This window comes from Rhinolophus hipposideros, assembly GCF_964194185.1.
Source record: "Rhinolophus hipposideros genome assembly, chromosome: 25".
In the NCBI taxonomy this organism is placed as follows: Eukaryota; Metazoa; Chordata; class Mammalia; order Chiroptera; family Rhinolophidae; genus Rhinolophus; species Rhinolophus hipposideros.
In genome coordinates this window covers 9,560,892-9,587,686 of record NC_138071.1, presented here as the reverse complement: position 1 = coordinate 9,587,686, position 26,795 = coordinate 9,560,892, and the positions used below count along the sequence as shown (strand labels likewise).

The 26,795-nt window shown below is 37.0% G+C and overlaps 1 protein-coding gene across 2 annotated transcripts in view; it reads left to right on the top strand.

The window, feature by feature from the left end:
* The window catches only part of IQUB (IQ motif and ubiquitin domain containing), a 196,249-nt gene that overhangs the window by 132,472 nt on the left and 36,982 nt on the right, over positions 1–26,795 (top strand). The window contains exon 15 of one of the 2 annotated variants that reach the window (XM_081038566.1): positions 3,818–3,911. The exons of the other annotated variant lie outside the window; for it this stretch is intronic. The gene's annotated coding sequence lies outside the window, so the exon portion shown is untranslated. Of the gene's footprint in view, positions 1–3,817; positions 3,912–26,795 lie in introns of those variants that run through there. 2 annotated transcript variants of the gene reach the window in all.

Sequence of the window (26,795 nt, the reverse complement as noted above, 5' to 3'; positions counted from 1 at the left end):
TTTTGTTTTTGTTTTCTAATTTTAATGTAAAAGGGACTCATAATGTATGGGCTAGAAATTTCTTTTCACAATCCATGGTGAAATATTTCTCAGAAGCCACAAAAGGACAAAGATAATCCTTCATCTCAAAATTTTAAAATTATGTCATTGTTAGTCAAATATTTGTCAATTTGTTTGGATAAAAACCTCAACATACACTCAAGCAATATGGGCAGGAATCTAAGCCCACTTGTAGAAAGAATATCAGTCATGGTTCTCCTGCTAAATGACCACGAACTTTGAATACATGCTATGTCAGCGGTCTGGGAAAGGGGAGGGCAAGTCTATGATTCTTGTCATTGTGACGTGGAGGGGCACATAAGGAGTTCAGACTAGTGACAGAGGAAACAATGAGAAGGAGAAGACTGAGGTCATGAGGGTAGCCAAGCAGACCTTCTAATCTCATAATAAGGAAGATATTTTTAGGGAAGTATGATGGAGAGAGTGTGAGAAAAAGGGAAAGTATAAAAAGACTAATCAGAGTTGAAAGAAAAGGCACAATGCTAATTATCTGTGTTCGAGGACATTCTTTCATGGAATGCTGGGAACTCATTCACATTAGTTGTCCTATGGTAGCTTCATGTGGGTAGAAATTTAAGTATTATTTTATATGAACCACAGTGTAGTATGAGGCAGATTTCTTTGATGATTTATTCCCAATTTTGCTGACATAGCTTGGCATGTGAGAAACCACTCTCTCAGCAGCCATACATTTTCTAAAAGTTTGATTTCATTTTAGGGGGAAAACTGACTGTCCATTCCAATAGCAACGAAAAAGAATAAATCCCATTTTGAGCACATACTTCTTGGTATGAGCTTATAAATATAATTTTTATTAGCCTGTTTCTCTTCTTCTTGTGAATTAATTTTGAGTTGATGCTTTAAGATATTCAGAGTAGGCACAGATCTGCAAAAAAAAAGGATTATGCATCAGAGATAGTTTCTTTTCGTGAACTCATCCATATTTGCAATGTCACGGCTAATGTCCATCAATGTTTAGCAAATCGGTACATTGTGGCTGTATTGACAATTCTGTTCTTAAACTAGTGGTTTATAGGGATGTTAGCTCTATCCTTAGGTTCCTGGCAGCCTAGGGCAAACTTTTATTTCAAAGCATCTGCTCACCACTTAATTCATAATTATTATTCTGGATACAGCCAGAGCTGGTAGCAATAGTTCTAAATCACCGGTTTGGACAAGCATATAAATGATGAAACCTCATTTATGACTGATGTCTCTGCTGAAAGCATGATTTCTGGTGTTGTTTACATCTTTCATTTGTGATTGATAAGTCACGAGCCAGTATAATTTTGCTGCAATAACTAAGATAATGAATTTTTTTCTATTGTATTTCCCTTTTCATTGTTTCCTTTTCAATTTGGGGCACACTTCAGTCTGGACCCTGGGAGGCTATTTTTCTTTTTTCTTCTTGTCAGTGGCATGACTAGTTGCTCAAAATACACTACATATTATTGGAATTATGCTGCATTTTATTAGGGCTTAAAATATTGCATTAAATGGGGTCTTTTCCATAAGTAGTTATTTACTTTTTCATGACATTTCCAAGTTTAAAACTTCAATCTGTTTATTTCTTTGGATGGCACTAGAAGCTCAGTGCTCAGATGTGTCCTGGTTTTATCTGTGGATTAGGCAGCTCTTTGCCCTTGAAAAGTCTGCAGGGTTTGGATAACGAACACCAAACCTAAGGATGCCGACTGATGGTGACCAATTCCACCACAGACGTGGAAGGGAAGGCCACGCTTACAAAGTGGGCCTCATGCTCATCGCTTTGGGCAAGGCCAAGATCTCTATCGATGCTTCCACAGTAGGGCAATTACAGATGCGATCCAGTCTGAGGCCAGCCTCTCCCAACGCCGTGCAACTTCGGGAGCATAGGGAATTGCAGTGATGCAAGTACAAGCTAAGGGAATGCCATGCTTTTCTCCAGTTGGCTCCCTCACTTATGTAACACCTCTTTCTGGTTCTGATTTCAGTTCGGAAAATCATTCTCCTCTCCCTTCTGTATAAGAAATACACACAGGTATTGTTGGAATGCTTGTAACCTGGACACAGGATTGCCACTTCCCCAAAACACTGTCCTCTTCCAGAGCTTGGAGGTAGGGAGTGGGTAGGAATAGGTATTCAATGCCAGAACAAAGTGTTATTTGGCTGTCGAGGTCCTTTGAGCACAGGACATATACTTACATACTTCCACTAATGCCAAGCTTTAAATTCTCTCCATCCAATAATTTGTAGTTTTCCTGCTATTTAGTGAAAAGAACTTTAGATATATCTTTCTTACTTAAAGCTTATTCCCACCCCTCCTTTTTTCCCCCACTGGGTTTTAAGTGAAAAAACCAGCCACTTTGCTATTTTCGTAGCTTTGTATTGGGAGCAAGTACACAGTACAGCTCTATTTTGAGGTATTTTTTTCAAAAGAAGCATTTTCAAAAAGAAGCATTTTTAAAAGAACAAATTTACCCACTGGAGTAAATGATTTACCAGCCAGGCAAAAGAGCAAGGAAATTGCTCATATTTAATCTCAGAACATTCAAAGTTCTAGTATACCTCTTAAGTTTAGCTTTTAGAACCTTTAATAGTAGCCCTTTCTACTCAAATACATGGAGCCTAAAAAGAAGCAATACTATATAAGCACATGCATTTCTATTGCTAGGATTTAGACAGTAATGCACTTTGAAAAATCATGTTAGCAGTCCATATGTAGATGCTATCTGTGGATAAGTATTCAAATTCTTGAGGTATGCTCATTAAAAATTCTTATTTTACAATAGTTACATGAATAGATACCTTCCATACATACACCAATTCTCTTTCTCTCTCTCTCTCTCTCTCTCTCTCACACACACACACACACACACACACACACACACTCAAAATACGAAATACTGTTTCTTATTTCTTTGCTAGTAAAACATAAGTAAATAATACTTTGCTCATAAGTGGGAACATTTTAATTTTTTACTTCTTAGTGTGGTCCTTGGGAATAAATAAGTCTTCAGAGCTAAGAAGTAAAAGGAACTGGAAGCATGTTAACATTCTCAAATACAAAAGTATGAAAAGGTGCAAGGAACCTACAGCGTAGGTCAGAGGAAGTTATTATTTGAGGAGCATTAGAAATAGAAAGCCAGCTAACAGACTTGGCACCCGAAAAACTATGCCATCCAGGCGTACATATGGCTTTATGTTATTGACCATATCTCCTGGCCAAGTATTCCCAGGCTTCCTGCTTCAAATGCCACCGCCCTTCTCTGCCAGTCTTTTTATAGTCCTTCCTTACCATCTGAAAAGTAGCTACTTTGCTCTATCATCTCCTTAGGATTCTTCAGCATATAATTTGCCAATTTCTCTGTGTTAACAACAAAACAAATGTCTAATCATCAAATTCATACAGGATACTAAGTGTATGATATTTACCCCAACGCCTGGGCCTTCTTCCACGTATCATGTTCATTGGTGACAGCGTTCCCATTAGTTCTTCCAATAGAGCGTATTTCCGGACAGATTAAAAGGGAAAAACTTTGGGAGCTTGTTTAGGGGAAGATATCTAAAATCAGGTGTTGCTTTGAAATATTCCCTGAATCACATATGAGAAAATCAGATGGCTGAATTGTCCTCCAATCACCAAGTTTTTTTCTGGATTAGACTGGGTATAAAAAGTCAGGATTCTCAGGCAGGTTAATGGAGTCACAAATTAATAGGAGATTTTTTTCCTTCCTTCAAATTGATCCTTAATTTCTTATTTGATGTTCTCACACAGAAATATTTTTTTCTTCATTCTCGCTGAGAACATAATGACCTCAAGGAATCACCTGTTCAACATGACTTCTAAGAATAACTACGCACACATCCACACCCAAATGAAGCTAATTTGAGGACTAATAAGAGATACGCTTTAAAATTTCAAGATGGCAATAAAAACTTACTTTCGTTTTCAACTTGAGTGGAAGAAAGACAGCTGAGAAAGTTGAAAATGTGTATAAATTTTATGTAGCTTCTTTCATGAGTTGGACTTTAAAAACAAAAAAACCTGTAAATAAATCATTAAAATTTTCCTTATTGATCCTTATGTCTTCAAACATTTGGAATCTGACAGTATTAGAAATGATGTGCTTGGTTCATGCTTTTAAGCTAATTCAATGAGGACATTGACATGATAGCTCTTCTATTGAAGAACATTAATTCCTTTCATTACATGCATTAATGGATACTTGCAGTCATTTCTGAATGACTACAAACATTCCTTTTTTGATTCTACAGTGACTGTTCTTATTAAGTGATCATTTATTCAGCTCCAAATATGGTGATGTGCATGACTGGGGAAGGATATGTCCTTTTTAGTTTCTTTGACTTCAGAATCATTATTCTGCTCTGCTTCTCAGTATAGCTTGCACAAAGAAAGTGAAAGCAATGCATGTGCCCTGTAGGAAGCAATCACCTGGACTCTGCTAGCTTCCCTCTGGGCAGATGAACGTGGCATTTGTATTTCTCCTTGATGTCCCCTCGTTGTTAACAAGTGCAAAATGTTTATAAATAAACCTCTCAGGTTATTTCACTTTCAGACTGTTGCTATCTGCTGTTTTTTTTTAAGAAAAGCCCAACAGAGAGACAAATACAGATACATTTTAGTTTGTTTAGATTCTATTTATGATTACTTCCTTTTCGTTTTGCCTTGTTATAGATTTCTGTTTCATTAAGATCCTGTCGTAGGTGCTGTAGCATGCTGCTGGGGTTCCCCTTCCAGGAAATGTCCTTAGCCAATGAAAGCCACCTACTCAAGGCTATGCCCTTTCCCTGAGGTCAGTCTGCATCAAATGAGTGGTTGATGTGTCTGGGTAGGGGCATAAAGAGCTGACCCCCTGGCCTCAAGGCAGGGCAAGTCTCAGGGCATCATCCCTATTCAGAACGCCCACATGAGACGGGGAGCCTTTGTTGTGACTTCATTTAGCTTAAATCTTCCCTCTGCGCAATCCTTCCCCTTACACTCCCTTACAAACTTTCCTAATAAACTTCTGCATGCACATGTCTGTTTCATGGGAAACTGGCTTAAAACAATACCCTCATATACTGTAACATGCAAGTTTGAAAATCATGGTCATCTTTTGACACCCGACACCATTATCTGAAAGAGAAAGTTTAGGGTACGGGGTGGAGTGAATGAGATTTATAGGCAACAACCATAAAGGTCTTTTCTCACGTTCTCGTGGGAGAGAAGAATTAGAGCTGCAGATTCCTCCAAGTCTTATACAAACATTCCCATGAAGTAACTTATCTACTGCAAACAACAGAATATTGTTGAAAGAGTGCTGCACAGTAAGAAGACACTTACTGTTCCTTCCTCTATGCAGTGTGTGACCTGGGGCAAGTTGGCTTCTTCATCAAAGACTGGACTGTTCTCTAAGGTCCCTTCCAATGCTATGGGTTTATGATTTTTTCCAAGCTTGTGAAAGAACAACAGCTTATAGTTATCTGTTCAAAATTATCAGGACAATACTTCTTTCTTTCTTCTTTTAAAGATTAGTACCTACTATTTTTTAAAGATTTTTATTGAACTATGGCTAACGTGCAATATTATATTAGTTTCAGGTGTATACCATAGTTAGTCAACATTTATATACCTAAAGAAATATCACTATGATGAGTCCAGCAACCACCTGACATTGTACCATGCAATCACAATGTTACTGACTACATTTCCCCCGCTGTACGTTACATACCCATGGCTTACTCGTTTTGTACCTGGAAATTTGAACCTCTTATTCCCCTTCACCTTTTTCTCCCTTTTAAAATTTTTCAATTACACTTGACATTCAGTATTATTTTATATTAATTTCAGGTGTACAACATAGTGGTTAGACATTTATGTAATTTAAGCAGTGATCTCCCTGACTAGTACCCACCTGGTGCCATATATTGTTGTTACCTTATTATTGACTGTATTCCCTAGATTACTTTGCGTTCCCATGACTATTTTGTAACTATCAGTACATATTTCTTAGTGCCTTCACCTTTCTCACCCTGCCCCTCATCTCCCCTCCCATCTATCACCCCAATAAATCTAGTATTCATCTGACACCATACATAGTTATTACAATATTACTGCCTATATTCCTTATGCTATATTCCTACATCCCCATGACTACTTTGTAACAACCAATTTGTACTTCTTAATCCCTTTCCCTTTTTCACACACCCTCAAACCCCCTCCCATCTGGAAACCATCAATATGTTTTCTGTATCTGTGAGTTTGTTTCTGTTTTGTTTGTTTGCTTATTTTCCTCTTTAGATTCCACATACATGTGAAATCAGATTGCATCTCTCTTTCATTGTCTGACATATCCACTCAGCACAATACCCTCCAGGTCCATCCATGCCACTGCAGGAGGCAAGAAACCATTCCCTTTCCTGGCCGAGCAATAGTCCATTGTATATATGTACCACCTCCTCTTTATTCATTTATCCATTGACAGACACCCAGGCTGCCTGCACATCTTGGCCATTGTAAACAGTGCTGCAATGGACATATGGATGCTCACGTCCCCTCAAAGTAGCGTTTTGGGTTTATTCAGATAAATATGCAGAAGTTGGATTCTAGGTCTTTCTTTGTCTATTGTTATAGACTTTGTTTTAAAGTCTATTTTGATTTTGTCTGGTATAAGTATTGCTACCCCAGCTTTTTTTTTTTTAATTTCCATTTTTATGAAATATCTTTTGCCCATCCCTTTACTTTCAGTCTGTGTGTGTCTTTCAATCTAAAGTGAGTCTCTTGTAGGCAGCATTGTAAGACCCTTGTTTTCCTATCCATTCAGCCACCCTATCTTTTGATTGGAATATTTAACCTATTTACATTGAAAGTAATTGTTAATATGTAGTTATTGCCATTTTATTATTCTTACTTTTTTTTTTCCTCTCAGAGAAATCCCTCTAAGATTTTTTGTAGTATTGGTTTGGTGCTGATGAACTCCTTTATCTTTTTGTGTCTGGGAAGCTCTCTATCTGTCCTTCAATCCTAAATGATAGCTTTGCTGGGTACAGTATTCTTGGTTGTAGGTCCTGGCTTTTCATCACTTTGAATATTTCTTATAATCCATGTTTTGAACTCTGCCTCTGGTAGATTGATTGTCTCCATTTTGTTTAGTTATTTTTCTGGAGCTTTGCTCTTTTATTTGGGACATGTTTCTTTGTCTTCTCATTTTGGTTGCCTTCCTGTGTTTGTTCTATGTATTAAGTAGGGCTACTATGTCTCCTGGTCTTAGTAGAGTGGCCTTACATAGTGGGTGTTCTATGGAGCCCCGTGGTGCAGTCTCCCTGGTCACCAGAGCCGGGTGCTCCAGGTGTGTCGCTTGTGTAGGTCATGTGCACCCTCCTGTTGTAGTTGAGTCTTGTTTGCTGTTTGCACATCAGTGAGAGGGATTGACTCTTGGGCTGATTGGTTGTGAGAACTGACTTTGACTACAGTGGAGAATCTGTGATGCAGGGGCTGACCCTGTGGAGCAGGGTTTGCTTTAGCAGGGCTCTGGAGCCTGTCAAGTGTGCCTTTTGGGTGTGTCATCCTTTGAGGCAGCTGGGTAACGCTTCCGCTCAGTCTGAAGCTGTTCCCACTGCAGGCCAAGTACAGCCACAGTCTGTGCCCTTTGTGGATCCACCTGGCATTAGCCCCAAAGCAATCTGGAGATAGAAACCAGCTGTGCTGGAGGTGCTTGGGAGAGGCCAATCCACAAACTGAGGCTGGCTGCTGCTAGTGCTGGACTTACGGCTGCTGAGCCAGAAGTACAGGGCATGTTGAAGCCAGATGCTACTTGTTTGGGTTTTGTGAATCTTTGAGAAATTTTAGAAAAGTCCAGAGCATGAGCCAATACAGGCTGTTTGTATGGAAAAGCCACTGGAATTGGCTTGAGTGGGCCCAGAAGTTGGGTGGGTTGGGGTCTCAGGGAATCATCGTGTTAGCCAGGTTGATGGAGACCCAGATATGGCGGCCATGTGTGTCTGCACGCCGAGAAGGGGGGAGGGCTCAGCAAAGAAACAATGGCTTCCGCTAGCGCCTCCATCCAGGAGAAAGTTGCCCTTCCAGCCCTCGCTCTGCAGCCAGACAACTCAGCTGCTCCCCATATGTCCCTGGTGACTCTTCTAGTTCAGAGTCAGTGAATTCATCAGTGAGTAAGTCCATGTGCATGCCCTTTAAGAGCAACATCTTGGATTCCAGCCGCCTTCATTTCACTCAGTCACAATCTCCTCTGGTTTTCACAGCCAGAAGTTATGGGGACTTCTCTCCCAGGCACTGGAACTCTGGGCTGAGGAGCCTGGTGTGGGGCTGGAACATCTTGTTCCACCAGGGTGGGGGGACCTCTGCAGCTGAGTTATCCCTCCCTAGTTTTAATGGTCACACACGCATGTGGGACCAGCTGGTTCTCCATCTCTGCCCCTCCTACCAGTCTCAAGGTGGCTTCTTCTGAATGTCTGTCGTTGTAGGGCTTTGGTTCAGCTAGATTTCAGGTGATTCTCAATGATGGTTGTCCTGTAGTTTAGTTTTAATTTTGATGTGGTTGTGAGAGGAGGTAAGCACAGCATTTACCTGCTCTGCCATCTTGAACGGAAAATTTCAATACTTATTTTTTATAGGTTTCTTCAAAGAGAATTCCAGAGGCCACACAATAGGGATGAATGAAAGATTTGAAAAACAGGACAATGATTCACTATAGCTGAGAAAGTGTTAAAGCAGCCTTGATATTTTTGTAGGATTGGTCCTCAGAGGGAGAACAGTGTGGTAAGACCATGAGGAGGAGTCTGAGAAGATGTTATGTAATGAATAGAAAAGCAACTTCCACAGGTTTAAAAAAACAATGTAAAAATATGAAAGCTTATTCTTTCTTTCCTTTTCCATGGTTTCTCCTTTGGTATGACATGTTAATTCCAAATACCCACCAAGACTTTTGCTTCCAGCTAGGGCACTGGGTTTTAGCAGTGAATTATCCTTGTGAGAAAAACTGGAAAATTTAAAGGCTGTATTAAAATACACACACACACACCACCACCACCACCACACCACACATCACATATTATCTGTTTGAAGACGTCGGAGAGACTCCAAGGCAGTATGGATTGGAGGGCCATATCACTAAAAAGAAAGGAAGAAAAGTAAATGAGTACAACATTCATTGCTACTTTTTCCTTCCAGGCATTTGCCAACTTTTAGGGTTGAGAAGCTTGAAATCTGACCAGAGCTTGGGAGACAAAAGTGAAAGTTAGAGATCATAACCTAATTAACGATTTAGGATTTCAATTGTAACTCTGAAATAGTTACTCTTTTATAGTAATGACAAAGCAGAAATGTAGATCAGCCTACATTCAGACTAAACTCAGCTTCAAACTAGCTCAATTTCAACTTCAGACTGGATAAAGGTGAATTTTCCTTACCCTAACTGCCTAAATGTCTCTAGAATTTTTCATATCCTATGTCCCGCATTCACGTACAAATTTACCAGGTTATAGGAAACAAGAACAAATGGTTAATGTTAAAAAAAAATACTAGTAAATGTTTTTAGCAGTTTCAGATATTCAGATATTTCAAGTTCACTTTGTGTCAACCTGTTAGTATCCTACTTCCCTCAGTCTCTCTAGGACTTCTGATGTTGTGAGTTAATTTCACATAATAATTCATGCTAATGATGAAGAGGACTTTTTTTTTTTTACCTCTTTCAACTACTTGATACACTTTAATAGTACTTTTAAGCAAATAACTAGTTAGTTGTATAGCCCAAAAGAGATGGTGGTAATTTCAAGCTAAGTAGGAGAGAAGAATGTTGGTGAAATGACAATATATGAGCGCAATATTTTGGGGAAAGGAAGGGCACTTTGGGGATCCTCTAATGGCTTTATGTAGGCAACTGTCCAGCCTGATTAAATGGATGGTTATTTGTTAGCAAGCATAATTAATCACTAGCCCATATGATTTTGTTTCTATCTGATCTGCATACTATAGCTGCTTTGTACTTTGAGACCCTCTTCTGTAGTTCATGTAGTTCTGTAGTTTTAAAACACTGATGTGGTGTGATGTACTTTCAGTGAAATGACTGTAAATTTATGGAATCTGCCACAGCCAATATCAAATCCAAAAGGGCTTGAATGCTGACATGAGTGACGGAACATGACTACTTTCTATTCGCTGTGCTCACATGAAGATAGGCCTTGTTTAAGGAATCTGGGAATCAGAAAAGTTGCAGTGCTCTGGTCTCTTGGTTTTGTTTTAGAACAAGGAGATATGACATAAAATGATATTTCTAGGCCCAGGAAAGGAAGACAAGAAAACCTTTATTATGATTATGATTATTAATTTTTGGTAAGTTATAGTGTTGAAACGTAACAAAATAAGAGACAAAACAAGAAATTCATTTGGAGGATTTAATAGTTGGGCCCCACAGAGCTATTGTTCTGTCAGTGTTGACATTACAAATTCCCATCTTTGGGTGTTTATAACATCCAGTTAGACCCGAAACAAAATACACTAGACTTTAGCCAGCAAGCAATTTCAGAAAAATTGAATAATATACCTTCAATCATTTTTAACTCTAGGCCTTGCAAATTGCTCTATCACCAACCTACCATCAATGTGTCCAACCTCATTTGACCTGGGATTGAAGTGGATTTCTTTCAGTTATATTTTTAGGATATAAAAAGGTACTTTAAAGGTACTTCAAAGGTACTTTAATTTGGATAACTGTAGACATTAAGCTTTATTACTATTTTGAGGGGTTATTATCTTTAAAATATATTTACTACTGTGTATTGCTTAAATTACAGAAATACTTTGAAGTCCTGAACGTCATTTGTGTAATGCTCAGCATTTTAACGATAGGAAGTTAAGGTCCTAAATTCAGATCTGAGTCGCCAATCGTAAGGGTGATGGTTTCGATGCCAGCACAAGGTAGATGCTTGAATAGTGTTTACTGGATCAATCAACCCCACCTCCATCTGGCATTTCTACATGAATGTTGTAGCATTTTATTGATTTTGTCTGAGAGACTGAATAGAAAAAGGTGGGCAAGAGTCAATAGAATGGATATTGAAGAGAGAGTAAAAGAAAGAAAAGATAGAGTGGGAGATCATAAGAGATGAGAAGACATAGGTAACCCAGAAGCCGACTCATACGAAGATTTACAATTTATTCAATGGACATTATGCTGCCACAAGTATAATCAGATTTACAATTTATTCAATGGACATTATGCTGCCACAAGTATAATCAAGACCACGCATTTAACTGTCAACCATTCATTTATTTAACAATCACTGAACACCTAATATAAGCCAGAAACTTTTCTACGTGCTAGGGATATGGCAGTGAACCAAACAAATAAAAATTCCTGCCCATCAACCCAAGTGTGAATTGGGGGATGATTAGATAAGCAAAATAGTATATACATGCAATGGACTATCATTCAGCCTTAAAAAGGAAGGAAATTCTGACACATGGTACAATATGGATGAATCATGAGAACATTATGCTATGGGAAATAAACCAGTCACAAAAGGACAAATACTGTAAGATCCCACAGACTTGGTGGCTTAAACAGCAAAAATTTATTTCCTCACAGTTCTGGAGGGTAGAACTGCAAGATCAAGGTGTGTGCAGTGCTGGTTTCATTCTGAGACCTCTCTTTGGTTTGTAGATATCTATCTTTTCCCTTTGTCTTCAAAAGGTCTTCCCTCAGTGCTTGTCTGTGTCCTAATCTCTTCTTCTTATAAGGACACCAGTCAGATTGGATGAGGGCCCACCCACAGAACCTCATTTTACCTTAGTTACCTCTTTCAAGGCCCTATCTCCAAACACTGTCACATTCTGAGGTACAAAGGGTTAGCACTCCGTTAATGAATTTTGGGAGGTGGAAGAGTACACAATTCAGATCATAATATCAACCTTACCCGTGAAATAATTTTCTTTTGTTAAAAGATAAACTGAGGCATATTAAAATTGTTAAGAGTTTATTTGAGCAAAAACTGATTTGAATTTGGTAGTTCCAAACCAGAAGTGTGTAGGAGCACTCCACGGCAGGAACTAGGGGCAAGGTTTTTATAGAGAAGACGTGGAAGCAAAACTAGGAAATTATTTGACTGGCTATTGCTTAAATGGTTGTGTTATTTGGAAAAACTTAGTTGGCTGTTTGTGATCGGTTGTTCTTCTCATCCTTGAGGCATTTACAGGAATTGAGCCTGGCTTTGGTTTTGGTTTGCATATGTAGGCTACCAAAGCATTGGAACCACCTCAGTTTAATGGCTTCTTTGTTTGATGACTTTAACACCTGGTAGGCAAGATGACTACATATCCTGCCTGGCATTGGCATAAATATTAATGCTCCCCTCTCTCAAAACTGGCCTTGTTTGGATAACCACTTTGTGGTCACATATTCACAAGAAATCCATGAATATTTATAAAAGACTTTTTAGCCATTCTTCGGCAAATCTAAACAGATTATATTCTGCTATTTAACAAGTTTAATAATTATTGGAGACAGGAAGAATGCATGCTGCAAAGTATCAGACTAGTAAAACTCAATTCTATTTGGCAAACAGTTATTGAAATAGTGTCAACCACACCCAGCTTCTGTGCAAGATGCTGAGGGTGGAGTAAAGAAGAAAATAATTCTACCCCTTACCCTCATGGAATTTCTAGAACAGCTCATAAAAGACAGCTTTGAGGAACACAATTATACCAAGAGAATGTGAGAGAAGACGACATACAAGAAGACAGATGAATAGAAATAATAGAAGTTGGTGGAAATAGAGTAAATAAGACAATCAACATCAAGGGTATTGTTGGGGAGGAATGCAACTTGAAAATAAAATGAGACCAGAAATTGAAAGTGCTCATTGTGACATGAAAAAAATAGCAAACAGAAACTAATTGCCATGTAAAATTACTAAGTTTTAATGGAGAAGAAAGAATAATCTAAGTCGCTGGGTTTTTAACAAGGGTTAAATTTTAGACAAAATTGTGTATGTGTGAAAGCAGATGCATTTTTCTGGTGAAAAGATAATGAAACAAAAATACCGTTTTTCTCAAAGAGATCTCAAACTCCAAAATGTGTAAAACCATTACTGTAGTAGAGGGTGTTTTACACAGTTTTTAAAGTTTCTTTTTAAAAAGAAAATTCTCAAATTAGAAATCTGTTAAGGACTTATGTATGACCCTGGGCAAAAAATACCTGTCTTATATATAACCATAGTTTTTAAAATTTTTTCTATTCTCCATGGGTTTGTTTTACAATCCAGCTGCCATTATGGTAGACTGCAGGAAATCTAGTCACATTTCCCATAGTGTTTGTAAGACATGGGGGTACATGTGTGGAGCAATCACTTCTCCTCTCTTGCTACAGACCCTTATTAGGGCTTCTTGGACATATCTGCCCATCTCTGTACCACTCTGTGCAGCTACTAGTCAGGTCAACTTCACAACAAAATGGCCCCCTGTCATCCTCCAGATCTCAGCAAATACTGGGCTCTAATAGGTAATGACCACACTGAATCTGAAGGAATTTTAAGAAAGCAAAGCCACTCTAAATTGGATATCAGGAATCCCTGATCCCAAGGGCTATCATCTCTGCTTTCACAAAGAGTTCCTAGCCCCATCCCTTAGCTTTTGAGGCCCATGCTGCCCGAGAGCAGTTTCCTTTCTTTCATATCACTTCTCTCTCATGTCTCTCACCCAGTTCCTGACTCCTCAATCCTTCTACATCCTCCAGCTCAAAATCATATCTTTGCGAAGATGCTACTGAGCCTACAAATATTTTTTTTTGTATTTCTTATTATTTATTAGAGCAATTTAGTTAGTCTAAATCCCCACTCTCCTTCCAGAAGAGGCCTTGCTTTGGAATGTTTTCCTGAACAAAACAGTAGTCTCTGTCTCTCCCTATAACGTGAAAACAGCTGCTGTTTTTTCATAAAGTGCCGATTTTTTTTTTCTGCAGAAATTTAAGTAAACAAAAATAAAAATGGTGAGCTGAGAGAGCAGAGAATGTGGAACAAGAAGAAATTATAAAACTAGGAAAAGGGAGGAATGTAGTTGATTAATTAATTGTTAGACCAAAACCTGGACTCAATTCAACTCTCTCCTTCACCCCACTAAAATGTGTCTTCATATTAGACTAAGGGAGAAGGGATCAGAGGAAGCAAGGTGGGAAAGCCCAAAATGGGAACTGATTCTTCTTTCGCAAAAGGGATCAACATTGTTTATGAGACAAAATCAATGATTAACTCGGAAATAGTTGTGGTGGGTAAGTCCATTTTATTTTTTAAATACGTTTTCAGAAGTAGCATAATAAAAGTTCTAATGTTACAAAACTAACACATAAAAAGTTTAGATAACAAATGCGATCACAGACAATAGACACCCGCCCCCTCCACACACACCCCCAAAGTGTAACTTTAAAATAAAGCAAATACAGAATGACAGATGATAGGACTAGTATAGCAAGTATTTATGTGAATGATGATGCCTAAATCACTCACCAAAAATAGTGTATTGTATATAAATGAAGAGTAAAATACAGTGATCTTTATTACTATGACATACCACTAAAGTGGAAACATTAAAAATAAATGGTTTAATAGGGAAAATAAGAAAAAAAGAATGTAAATTTTAAGTAGAATTTAAAGCAAATATGGCAGTAATAGCTAGTATTTGTACAGTACTGATTTTATGTTCATGTTTTAAGTGCATCTCTTAAATATTTAATCCTCACAGACACCCTATGAAGTAAATACTGTTATTATTTACATTTTCCAGGTAATGAAACTGAAGCACCGAATGTCTGGGTAGCTTGATCGCATGCTAATAGTGGGCCTAAGATTTGAACCCAAGTAATACTCAATAGACTATTGATTTTAGCTCATTACTATTTGTGTCTAATTCAGAATAAAGCAAGAACATAGAGAAAATGAACAATCAGTGATTGGAAAGGATTGATATTTATCAAAATTTATAAACAAGGATTATTCATATCTAAGTACAGATTGTTTACATGCTAAAATTGTCAATATAACAGAAAACAAAGAAGATCCACATAAATTCAAAATCCAGAAAATTTGAAGAATATATTTTCAGATTACTATTCAATAAAACTAGAGAAAAGTAAATTTAGGTAAAGAAAGCTGATCTGTTTGTAATAAAAAAAAAACATGTTCTGTGAAGTAACTGGGCCAAGAAATCAAGAACCATTAAAAGAAGATTAAATCAAGAAAACAGTAATAGGTTGTTTCTGAAATGATAAAAAATTAACCTATGTATAAATTGAAACTCTATAGAATGAATTTGTCAAAGTGAATTTACCAGTTTTAAAAACATTTTTGAGGTGATTAAAAATATAGAAAGTAAATTATGCAAGTATTCAACGTATTATCTTAGGAAAATACATTTTTATTACCTGAAAGAAAAACTTAGGAAAAATTTTATAAGATTCTGCACAGGTGTTATATAGGTTGAGAGAGTTGATGAACGTGTTTTCTTCTGAAAGCACCTATATGGATATTCTTCTGTTCTTTCAAAATTCCTTATTAAAATCTTATTCGTAGCTTAGATATTTTGAGGAATCTAGCTAGGAATTCCCCGAATTTCTATTCCAATACTTAAATGTATTTCTTTTTCTGCTTTACGATTATTTTCCAAATATGTCCAGCTTACATTTTGCCATTTGGGGGAAAAAAAACCTTAAAGTTTCCATTGAAGTACTAAGAAATAAAAATAGATTATTTAATCATAAAAGCTAAGAGTTTACTAACAAGCAAGTACTTACTTGCTAAGGAAAATTTATAAATTTATGGTGGAGAAACATGGCAGACACCACCTCAATCAAATAATCAAAGTTAACATAACCAGAAATGGGACAAAGCAAAACCGTGTGTCTGCTGATATGCTGCACTAAGAATACAATATTAATTCTGTGTCACTGCTTCTAAAGGTGATACCTGAATCTAATCATGAGAAACCATCAGACAAACCCAAGTTGAAGGATATTTTTATAAGATAACTGGCCTGTCCTGTTAAAAAATGGCAAACTCATGAAAAATGATTAAGGTTCCAGCTTGAAGGAGACAAAGGGCACATAACAGACATTATGGGATAAATGGCAAAGTTTGAATAAGATACAAGATTAGATGATGGTTTTATATCCATGTTAATTTTCTGATGTCAATAACTGTAACAGAGAAAATTATGTAAGAGAAACATTATTGTGGAAAAGAATGTCCTCAAACAATCCTCACTACAGGAATTTTAAAGGTATACTTCAGACGAAATGAGAGTGATCTCAGAGGAATGATCTGACATGAAAAAGAAATGAGGAGCATAGAATTTGCTAAACAAACTAGAACACAACAAAAACAATGCTGTGTTATGGGACAGAAGGAAAACCACAAAGAACTGAAATGCTCAAAAACATCAAATAGGACAGACGTGTTTGGAATTCTACGATCTTTGCATTGTTTGGGAGGTTGATAAGTATATTGATTTCAGACTTGAAGAAGCTAAATGTTCTTGATAAAAAGTTCAAGATAACTACTAAAAGAATAGGAATGTGGTACATAATTCTCAAAATGTATAATGAGAAGATATGGAATAAAAACATAATAAAAAACTCAGCTATATCTTATTGATAAAAGGCACATCCGAAACATAATGATCCAGAAATTCTGAAAAGCAAAGAGTAGAAAAAGATATCTCTAACTGAACAAAAGCTAGTGTACTTAGTATCATACAAGGGAAATTTAAAAGTCAAAGGATGGCAAAAGATATTCCTAAAAGGTGAACATTGATATGCTTCCATTAGCATCATACAAAGAAAGAATACTTTAAGGCAAAAAAGCATCATTAAAGATAAACAAGGTCACAATATAATTTTTAAAACTACTAATTCACCATATTTTAAACTTAGATGTATTGAAAAACAAAACTTCAAAATCTATCAAGCAAGAATTGATAGCTCTACAAAAGAAATAGACAACTCCAAAACATCATGGGATGTTTCATCATATTTCTCAGTAATTGAATCAAGCTTAAAAAAAATTCATGCATTTGTTAAAAACGTAGACTAATGGTCTTGTGCTTGAATGTCATTATGGTTGTATGCTTTCACAAAAGCTAATTGTAAGAGGCTCTTCAAAAATACAGTCTGGACTGACGTTAAAAAGTAAACAGGGGTGGCCAGTTAGCTCAGTTGGTTAGAGCGCAAGCTCTTAACAACAAGATTGCCAGTTCAGTCCCCACATGGGCCACTGTGAGCTGCACCCTCCACAACTAAATTGAAACCATTACTTGACTTGGAGCTGTTGGGTCCTGGAAAAACACACTTAAAAAAAAAAAGTAACTAGAAATGACTTACAAGACAGTGCAATTTCAGACATAATTCTCTTGTAATTATAGTTGTTGCAAAATGGAGTTTGGCATCATGTTTAATTTTATCAGCATCCATAGAGGCTGAATATCACAGATAGAAGGTGCATTGTGACCACAGAAGTTTTTTTGTACTTCATAAATAGTTTTATATTTCAGTTATTATTGTTAGTTACCAGAGCAAAAGTTAGTCTTAACAAGTAGGATTTTTATGTACATTGAATGAACGAGTTTCTTACATCTCTCCAGACCTGTTCATTTGCAGGTAGAAGTAGAAAGTGTAACCAGGTTCTTCATGTCATACGTTCATGTGTGCTACCGTCTTTACTAGACACGTGCTGTCTAGTTTCTTTAACGTGAAATGGGTGACTTGCATCAGGAGCACGTAGATGAGGAAGTTCCTTGGGGAGATCACACCCTCCATCATTTTCCGTTTCATCTCCTTATCCAGCTTCACAAGATCCTCAGTACAGAGTGTTGCAACTCTATTTCATTGGATTTCCAGCCAGCCTCCTGCTCTCCTCACTACCTGGCACTTGGGCAATTTTACCTTCTCCAGATCTCAATTACTTCTCATGTAGAATGGAAACCATAATATCGAATTGATTGCATTGTTTTGAATATGAAATGAGATATCATATTCAGAAAGCTTTTCCCACAGATCTTAACCATTCTCCCCCCTCTAACTCCTTCCACTCCTAATACCCTTGGGACTAATTTTTGATTCATTACCCTTGTAAGCAAGAGATCCGATAAGAGGACTAAGACCTGCAGTTTCTGTCCAATGTCAAGGTTTGTGCCGATGTTCACCTTGTCTCAGGCATCTACTCTTCTCTCCCTCAGGGTCCCTGCTCTGGGTCATAGTCTACGTGACTTAGATGCAAGCTTACCAGCCAGGGAATCCATATTATGCTTCTCTTTTTATAGCAATGCTGTTGCTGTTGCATTGTTTGATGTTCACCCATCACCAACCAGATCATTATTATTGCCATCATTGCTACTGTTGACAATAATCAAACAATCTCTCAGGCTTTCGTGGATGATGTCATCTCTCCTTAGGCTATTTGGCTATTTCTGATCTATTTTCTCAGCCTAATCTAAAACAGATCCCTGAGCTGTCTCTTCGTTGGTAATATATTCCCTAACTCATTTGATTTCACTCATTTTTCCCCTCCAGATTTTAAACGATGAACAAGTTCTGTACAGACTCTTCTCAGAACTGATTTAGTTTAGATTCAGTAGCAATCTTGCAGGATCATGGAGAGACTGCTAAGTTTAATGCCACAATCATCTCAGCTCCTACAGCGTATTCATTTCGTTGTCAGCTGGTGGGAACAGGCAATTGCTGTGGTATAAGGCTGATTTCTCTTCAGTAATGAAGCAAGGCACTGGGACATTTTCATTTCTGAATTCCAAGTGGGTACATATTGTCATTTCAGATGCTATTCCAAGAGCTATCATTTGCTGGAGTGCATCTGGTACCACATTTATTTACAGCATTCTAATTTTTCTTTAAAACTTAGGGAATAGGGGAAGAATCTAAGGTTATTGATTTTGGATATGTACAGCTCAGCTCGTAAGATAGAGCCAAGTTATATTCTGCTCAGGAATGTATGCTCAGTTTCGCATTGTTTCCGATATTAAAGACAGCATTAGAAAGAATAATTGAAAATAGGTAATGGATAATCAGCCAGAGGGTTTTTTTGATGGCAAAGTGATGTCTGAGTCACAGGGAGAGAAAATCAAGTTGTTAGAGAGGTGAAGGTGCTTCCATGCAGTAATAATGGGAAGAAATTGTGCAACTTTTTACTTTGATACTGAAACATCTCTTATCCTACTCTAAATGAGATGGTGAGGAGGATTTTCTTGTTTACAAAATAAAGAAAGGAAAAGAAAATGGAATATTTGTGTATGATTATGATAACTGTCCTGCCCTGAGAAAAAGCCTAAAGCAATGTAAAATTGTAACACAGTACTGCAAAATGAATTTAATATAATTAAAGTAGTAATTGAAGATACGATAGACAAACAGAAATCAGAAGTTCAAAAACTCAGACTAGAGATTGTCAGCAGTAGCTTACAACACACAAAAGTAGAATAACATTTTCAAGAAGCTAAAGGAAGAAAATGTGAGCCAAGGGATTTTATGTTGTCCTTCAGTTTTGACAGCTATAGAAAACCCATTTTACCCATTAAGAAATCAGGGAATATTGTACACATAGGGTCTTTCTGAAGAATCTGCTAGAGAATAGTCTTCATCTAATCAAGAGATAATTTTAGCAAAAGGACTTCTAGTGAGTATTGTTGCATATATTTATTGTATATCTAAAAGGAGAATAAAGAGGAGAATGAAGGTGGAAGATTAGAATGTAAAGGTTTAATGCTCTGAATAAGTAGAAATACTACAACTGAAAATGGAAGAGAAAAGTATAAAGTTGACAAATGTGCAAAAAGGTATAAGGAAACCCTTAAAACACTTATGAAATAAAAATCATATTTGAACAAATGGAAAATTATTCCACATTCTTAGAAAGAAAGCATGGACACCATAAACATGTTAATTCTATTGAAGATAATATAAGACTCCATCAGTGCTAGGTACATCTAACAGGAAAATTCATCCTTGATAGGAAAGCAAAACAGTTGGGATTTGGGAGTAAACAAAATAACTCAGAAAATGGGGGCTGAAAAGAGGAGATTATTAAATCTCTTGAGTGATGGTCTCTAAATCTCTGGATTATTCTGGTGCAGTGAATTCATTATTACTTTTTGAATCTATTGATATTATATTGGGTAGTATTCTCTACATCACACCCAAGGATAATTAAATTATCCTTTTAATTTAAATCCACTTAATTAAATCCATTTAATTGACAAATATTTTTAACTATGTATCTGTTTTTGCTTAGCACTGGGCTTTGTGTTAGGCATACAAGTAATTTACATCCTATTAGGGCTCCTTCCCTTGGGGATACCTTTATCTCAGGGGAGACACATACATTTAATTAAGCACTCGATTGATTATTTATTTATAATAATGAAAAATACCTCAAAGGACAGGAACCATGTGCAAAGGAAGGCTATACACAGATGATCTGACATGGAGTTAGGTTTGGAGAGGTGCCTTGAATTTCCCAAGATCATACAACTTAGAGATAGCAGGGCAGAAATTTGGATCCAGGTGTAATCTTACTCTGATACACTACATTTACTGCCTACAACTATGCAGCTGTAATAGTGGCACAAACTGCCATGTGAGCAAAAATCTATGGTGTATTAGTTTTCGATGGCAGCTGTAACATATTACCACAAACCTTGGGGCTTAAAACAACACAATGTATGCATATTATCTTACAGTTCTCTAGGTTAGAAGTCCAACAGGTCTCATGGGTTAAACCCCAGGTGCCAGCATGTCTGTTCTCTTGTGGAGGCTCTGGGGGAAAATCTATTTTCTTGCTGAATTTTTCATCTTCAAGAGGCCACTCCCATTTGTTACCTGTGGTCTCTTTTCTCTATCTTCAAAACCAGAGTGATGAATCCAGTCCCTCTCACATCACATCACTCTGACCTACTCTTCTGCTTCCCTCTTCCATTTTTCAGGGCTTTTGTGATTACACTGAATCCAATGCAGATGATCCAGGATAATTTCTCTACTTCAAAGTCAACTGATTAGCAAACCGTTTCATCTGGAACCTAATTCCTCCTTGCAGTGTGAGGGAACATACTCACTGGTTCCAGGGATTAGAATGTGGACATTTTCGTGGGGGCATTATTCTACCTACCATGGGGTAGGGGGTAGTTAGTACTTGTGGCTCGAGGGTGCAGGAATCGGACGTGACATTTGGTGGAAAGGAGTTTGATAAATAGGGAAATGGAGCGGCATGAACAAGACATGGAAAGAGGAGTTCAAGTATGATCAGAGAAGAGTAGGGAATTTGGTTGTTTTTCTTCTAGACTATAGACACTCTGGTGGGGGGGGCTGTGGAAGAAACAGCGGATACCAGTTGGACAGGCAGAGTAGGCCAGATGATAGTACCTTTGACTAACGAGTTACAGAGGTGGGCTTATCCCATGAGCATTGGCAAGGCATTGAAGAAGCTCAGCAAGCCAGCAGCACATAGATGGAAGAATGTTCTCCTCTCTGACCCCCTGCAACATGCAGGTACATGCAGCCATGAACCCGGCTGTATGCCAGCCAGACACCAAGAGCACATTAGGAAGTAGGAAGGGGCCCCAATGAACCAGCATGGGCCACTCGGGGTCTTCCTTGCTTTGACCATGGCCTCTCTTCCTCTTCATTTTATTTATTTATGTATTTATTTATTTGTTTATTTATTTACTTATTTATTTTTTATCTTCAAGGTAAAGAGGTAAAACATTTTCATACCTCTTGTCATGGGTAGCTAAGTAGGTTCCTGCCTTTTCAGTATTTGGACTCCCAGAAGGATGCCTTCAGTTTTATGACAGGTTCAGCCCCTTAGGTTTCCCCAATCCTTTAGTAGTGAAAAGCTCTACCTGTAACACATGGCCCATCTCTATATTTTCTCTTTGATTATCTTTTATTAATTTGGAACAGATTTACCTAGGAAGGCTAAGGTATACAAAGCCCACAGCAACAACTTTATACAGTGCATTGACTTTCTTAAAAAGTCCCAGTATTTTATAAGTGTTTACCATGTAAAACGTTTTAAAATAGGTTTTAATACTGAATAAACAGACAAAACAAAGACTCTTAACTTGTCATTATTAAGGTAAACTAGTAAATAAACTGGTGAATAAAAGAAGAAATAAATCCTTTATCCTGTCTTACCTATGGTATTGATAGAGGAGATATTTCTTTTTATAAAGGGATTCCAACTAAAATAATGAAGAAGTAATAGAAGAGTCACCATTATGAAACTTCTAATAGATCATTGGAGCTAGGCAACAATCATTAATGACTGAACATCACAAAAGTAGACACTGTTGTCATTTGGTGTCCCCGATGTAAGAATACTACAACATCTATGAAGTATTCTAGGGAAAAAAAATAACCTTGATTCTGCTCAAGCTGTTAGATCCAACTACCAATTTAAGAACTCTGGAGTTCAGAAGAATGCATTAAATGGCACTAGTGGGTACAATGACAATGTCTAGACAACAGGACAAAGGCTGTAGTTTCTTCAATAATTAAGCTGAAAGGAGGAAGAAGAAAGATAGAGGGGAACTGATAAATTAATAGAGACTGAAGAAATAAACAATCAGCTGCAAGGTGGGTCTTAACTGGGTTCTGATTCAAAGAAACAACTGTAAAACATACATATTTTTAAACATTTATAAACAATTGAAAATGTGAAGCTTCCAAGATTGTTAATGATATTGAGGGATTATTATCTTATTTTTTAGATGTTATAATGGTATTATGGTTATGTATATGAAATAGTCCTTACCTTTTAGGCATACATAAGAAATATTAGTGGATGAAATCATATGACACCTGGGGTTTGCTTACAGTATGGAAGGGGAGAAATGAAACAGAATTGGCCACGGGTTGATGATTATTGAATCAGAATGCTGGGAGCATGGCGATACATCATGCTCTTTGGTTTGAACTTTTTCATAATAAAAATTTAAAGTTATAAATAAAGATGTGTCTATTTTAAGGCCAAATAATATTCCATTGTACGTATGTACCACATTTCTTTATCCATTTACCTGTTGAGGGGCATTTAGGTCGCTTCCACTTTCTAGATGAATAATGCCGCCATGAGTACAGGAGAGCAAGTATCTCAGATCTTGGGGACGTTATGCTAAGTGAAATAAGTTAGTCAAAGAAGGACAAATACTGCCTGGTTCCACTTAAATGAGGAATCTAAAGTAGTCCAACTCATAGAAACAGAAAGTAGAATGGTGGTTGCCAGGAGCTGGACGTGGGGAAACTGAGGAGTTACCATTCAACAGATAAAGTTTCAGCTCTTCAAGGTGTAAAATTTCTAGACATCTGTTATACAACATTGTGCTTATAGTTAACAATATGGTATTGTGCATTTAAAAACTTAAGAGAATATATCCTCTGGTGTCACCTGTGATAAACCTGTAATAAAAACAAAGATGTCACCATTTTGCATAATTTGATGACAAATGAATAAATTATGTGATCACTTTATCAAATATCCTATTCATTTTTTTACATTTGTTGTAATCTTTTCAGATATCTTATATAGCCTGGTCAGCCAGTCTGTTATCCAAGTGATTCTCATTAAAACATTTACCTTGTCACTTTGTAGGTAATGATCTTATTCCATGATGACACTACATGTCATAAACTGAGTCCACTGACAGAGACCTAGAGTTTAATTATCAACATGCCTGTCAATAATCTGTCATCCAGCTGGCAAAATTATGCCATAGTTGACATATCTAAGGGAAGATATATGACCTTTAATCTTAGAACCTATAAAAATACTGACTAGATAAAACTTAGCACCATGGTCAATGAATCATTTTACCTGTCTTATAGCCTTGGCTCCACCTATCAAACCACATTGTTTTACGGCCGTTCAGATGATTTGTTTTTGGAGCAGGGCTAATGATAATCCCTTTAAAGGAGAATTATGGAGATTTGTGTATTTAAAGATGTTTTTAACCCTTGACAGGAAGTTTTGACTGGTGATTTCAAAGTAGTATTAATTAGTGAAAATAATTTCAATCTTAAGAGTATTTGTAAGATATTTGTGATATATGTTATTGACATGCTTCACGGTTCAAATACAGGCTCTGGGAGTTTGTGGTAGACAATGAGAAAACTAATAAGATCATCTATAAAGATAATATTAAGGCTCTAATATGGATCCTTGCAAAACTTTCCAATTTAAATTAGTTTCTCCCATCGTTTCTCTTATAACAGCTCAGGGAAATAAGTGAGAACAGCAAATTCTGACATAGATAAGAAACAGGCACAAAGACAAACTGAGTACCTGCTACTTCAGTTACTTACAGAGGACACTATTTTGTCCTCTGACTTCAAATGTTGCATACCACATTAATATTCTAGGACTTGAAGCTAGGGTGGACATCAAAGTGTCAAGTCACAAGGTATTTTACCCCTTTAATATTAGATGATATATGTTGCCGTGCTGCGTGAGCTTTGCTGTTGCTTTGAGCAAGGAGGTTTAGGCAGTTTCCTTAAAAGACATACTTAGAATGATTTGTCTATACTCTAGCCCCACCTTGGAAATCCTAGTATTTGTACTGGAGTATTTCTTTGACCTGTTATCACAGGAGCAAACTTTAAGATTCTTTGAAAGTAGTGGTGATGGACTCGTGCTGCTTTAGTCACATGCTATCTTACAGGCACTTCTATTTATGAGCCCCGGATTTACAGAGGCCTGTCTGCCTGGATACACTGGCACTATCTGTGACTGCAAAACAGTTGCTCCCAATGTAAAACTATGTGGTAAAAGGATTTCTTGGTACCATGACCTTACTACAATGGTACGTTAATCAAACACACGAACCTTTGAAATATTAGGTTGGTGCAAAATTGTGGTTTGAAAGGTTAAATTTAATTGCAAAAACTACATTTACTTTTGCACCAACCTAATATAACCGTCATCATACACAGTTGCCTAGTAGACTGAACCCTGAGATGCTTAGGGCTGAGAAATTGTTGGCCATGGCTGATGAACTATTTTAATTATTTTTACTACTACAATTCTCTCCTTTTAGTTCACTTCTTGTGGCATTAATAATATAGGGCTGCTTTACTGAGCTATGACCAAGAACAATCTTTACTTATAGCCTACGTTATTACAACATAGCTGGTTTTATTGACTTAAAAATTATCCATAAGCCACAGATTTTAATAATTCAGGACTGAAGCTCCTAAATGTAGGGGGAGAAACAACCTGTAGAGTAGTTTATAAATCTATAAGAAAGTGACCATTTTACATTTGGCCTAAATTCTGTAATGTTCAGTAATTTCTTCATAAAAAAATTCTCTAAGGATATAGGAATATTTATTTTGTAAAATAGAAATAACTTCATTTTTCTCCATTATAAAAGGAATGTATGTATATTCATTGCAAATAATTCATAAAATATGAAAATACATCATGATGTTGCATAATGTATAATCAGAGAGTTTTCTGTTGAGGAGCAGGTAAGGTGAAGGGTTGTTACTTAAATACTGGAAATATCAGAAGTGTGTATATTTTACCTGGCAGAAGCACCAGGGCAGAGTTTTGAGAAATATGTCATTTCAGGTATGGTACAAACATATAGCAGCACTTTCCCATATGGTTGAGAACAACATTCTGGATTCTGTCTTTCAATTTCTAGTCTACTTTTGCATTTTGTTTCCACTTTATTGTTGGGCTGATTCTTGGTAGTTACATATAAATTAATTGATTGTCGTTTTTTTTAATTATTGGGGTGACAATTGTTAGTGAAATTACATAGATTTCAGGTGTACAATTCTGTATTACATCATCTATAAATCCCAGAGTCTGTTCTCCTTCCATCACCATATATTTGATCCCCCTTACCCTCATCTCCTACCCTCCACCCACCCCCTTACCCTCTGGTAACCACTAAACTAGTGTCTATGAGTTCTTGTTTCTCATTAGTTTGTCTTGTTCTTTTGTTGTTTTTGGTTTATATACCACATATCAGTGAAATCATAGGGTTATCTGCTTTTTCTGTCGGACTTATTTCGCTTAGCATTATACTCTCAAGATCCATCCATGTTGTCACAAATGTTCCTCTGTCATCTTTTCTAACGGCCGAATAGTATTCCATTGTGTATATATACCACAACTTCTTTATCCATTCATCTATCGAAGGACATTTTGGTTGTTTCCATGTCTTGGCCACCGTAAACAAAGCTGCAATGAACATTGGAGCACACGTGTCTTTACAGATAAATGTTTTCAGATTTTTGGCGTAGATACCCCGGAGAGGGATTGCTGGGTCATATGGTAATTCTATTCATAATTTTTTGAGGAACATCCACATTGCCTTCCATAGCAGCTGCACCAGTCTGCATTCCCGCCAACAGTGGATGAGGGTTTTTTTTTCTCCACAACTTCTCCAACACTTGTTACTATTTGTCTTGTTGATGACAGCCGTTCTGACTGGGGTGACGTGATATCTCATTGAGGTTTTTATTTGCATTTCTCTGATGATTAGTGATGTTGAGCATTTTTTCATATGTCTATTTGCCATTTGTATGTCCTCTTTGGAGAAATGTCTTTTCAGGTCCTCTGCCCATTTTTCAATTAGGTTGTTTGTTTTTTTGTTGTTGAGCTTCATGAGTTCCTTGTGTATTTTGGATATTAGACCCTTATTGGAGGAACTGTTTGCAAAAATCTTCTCTCGT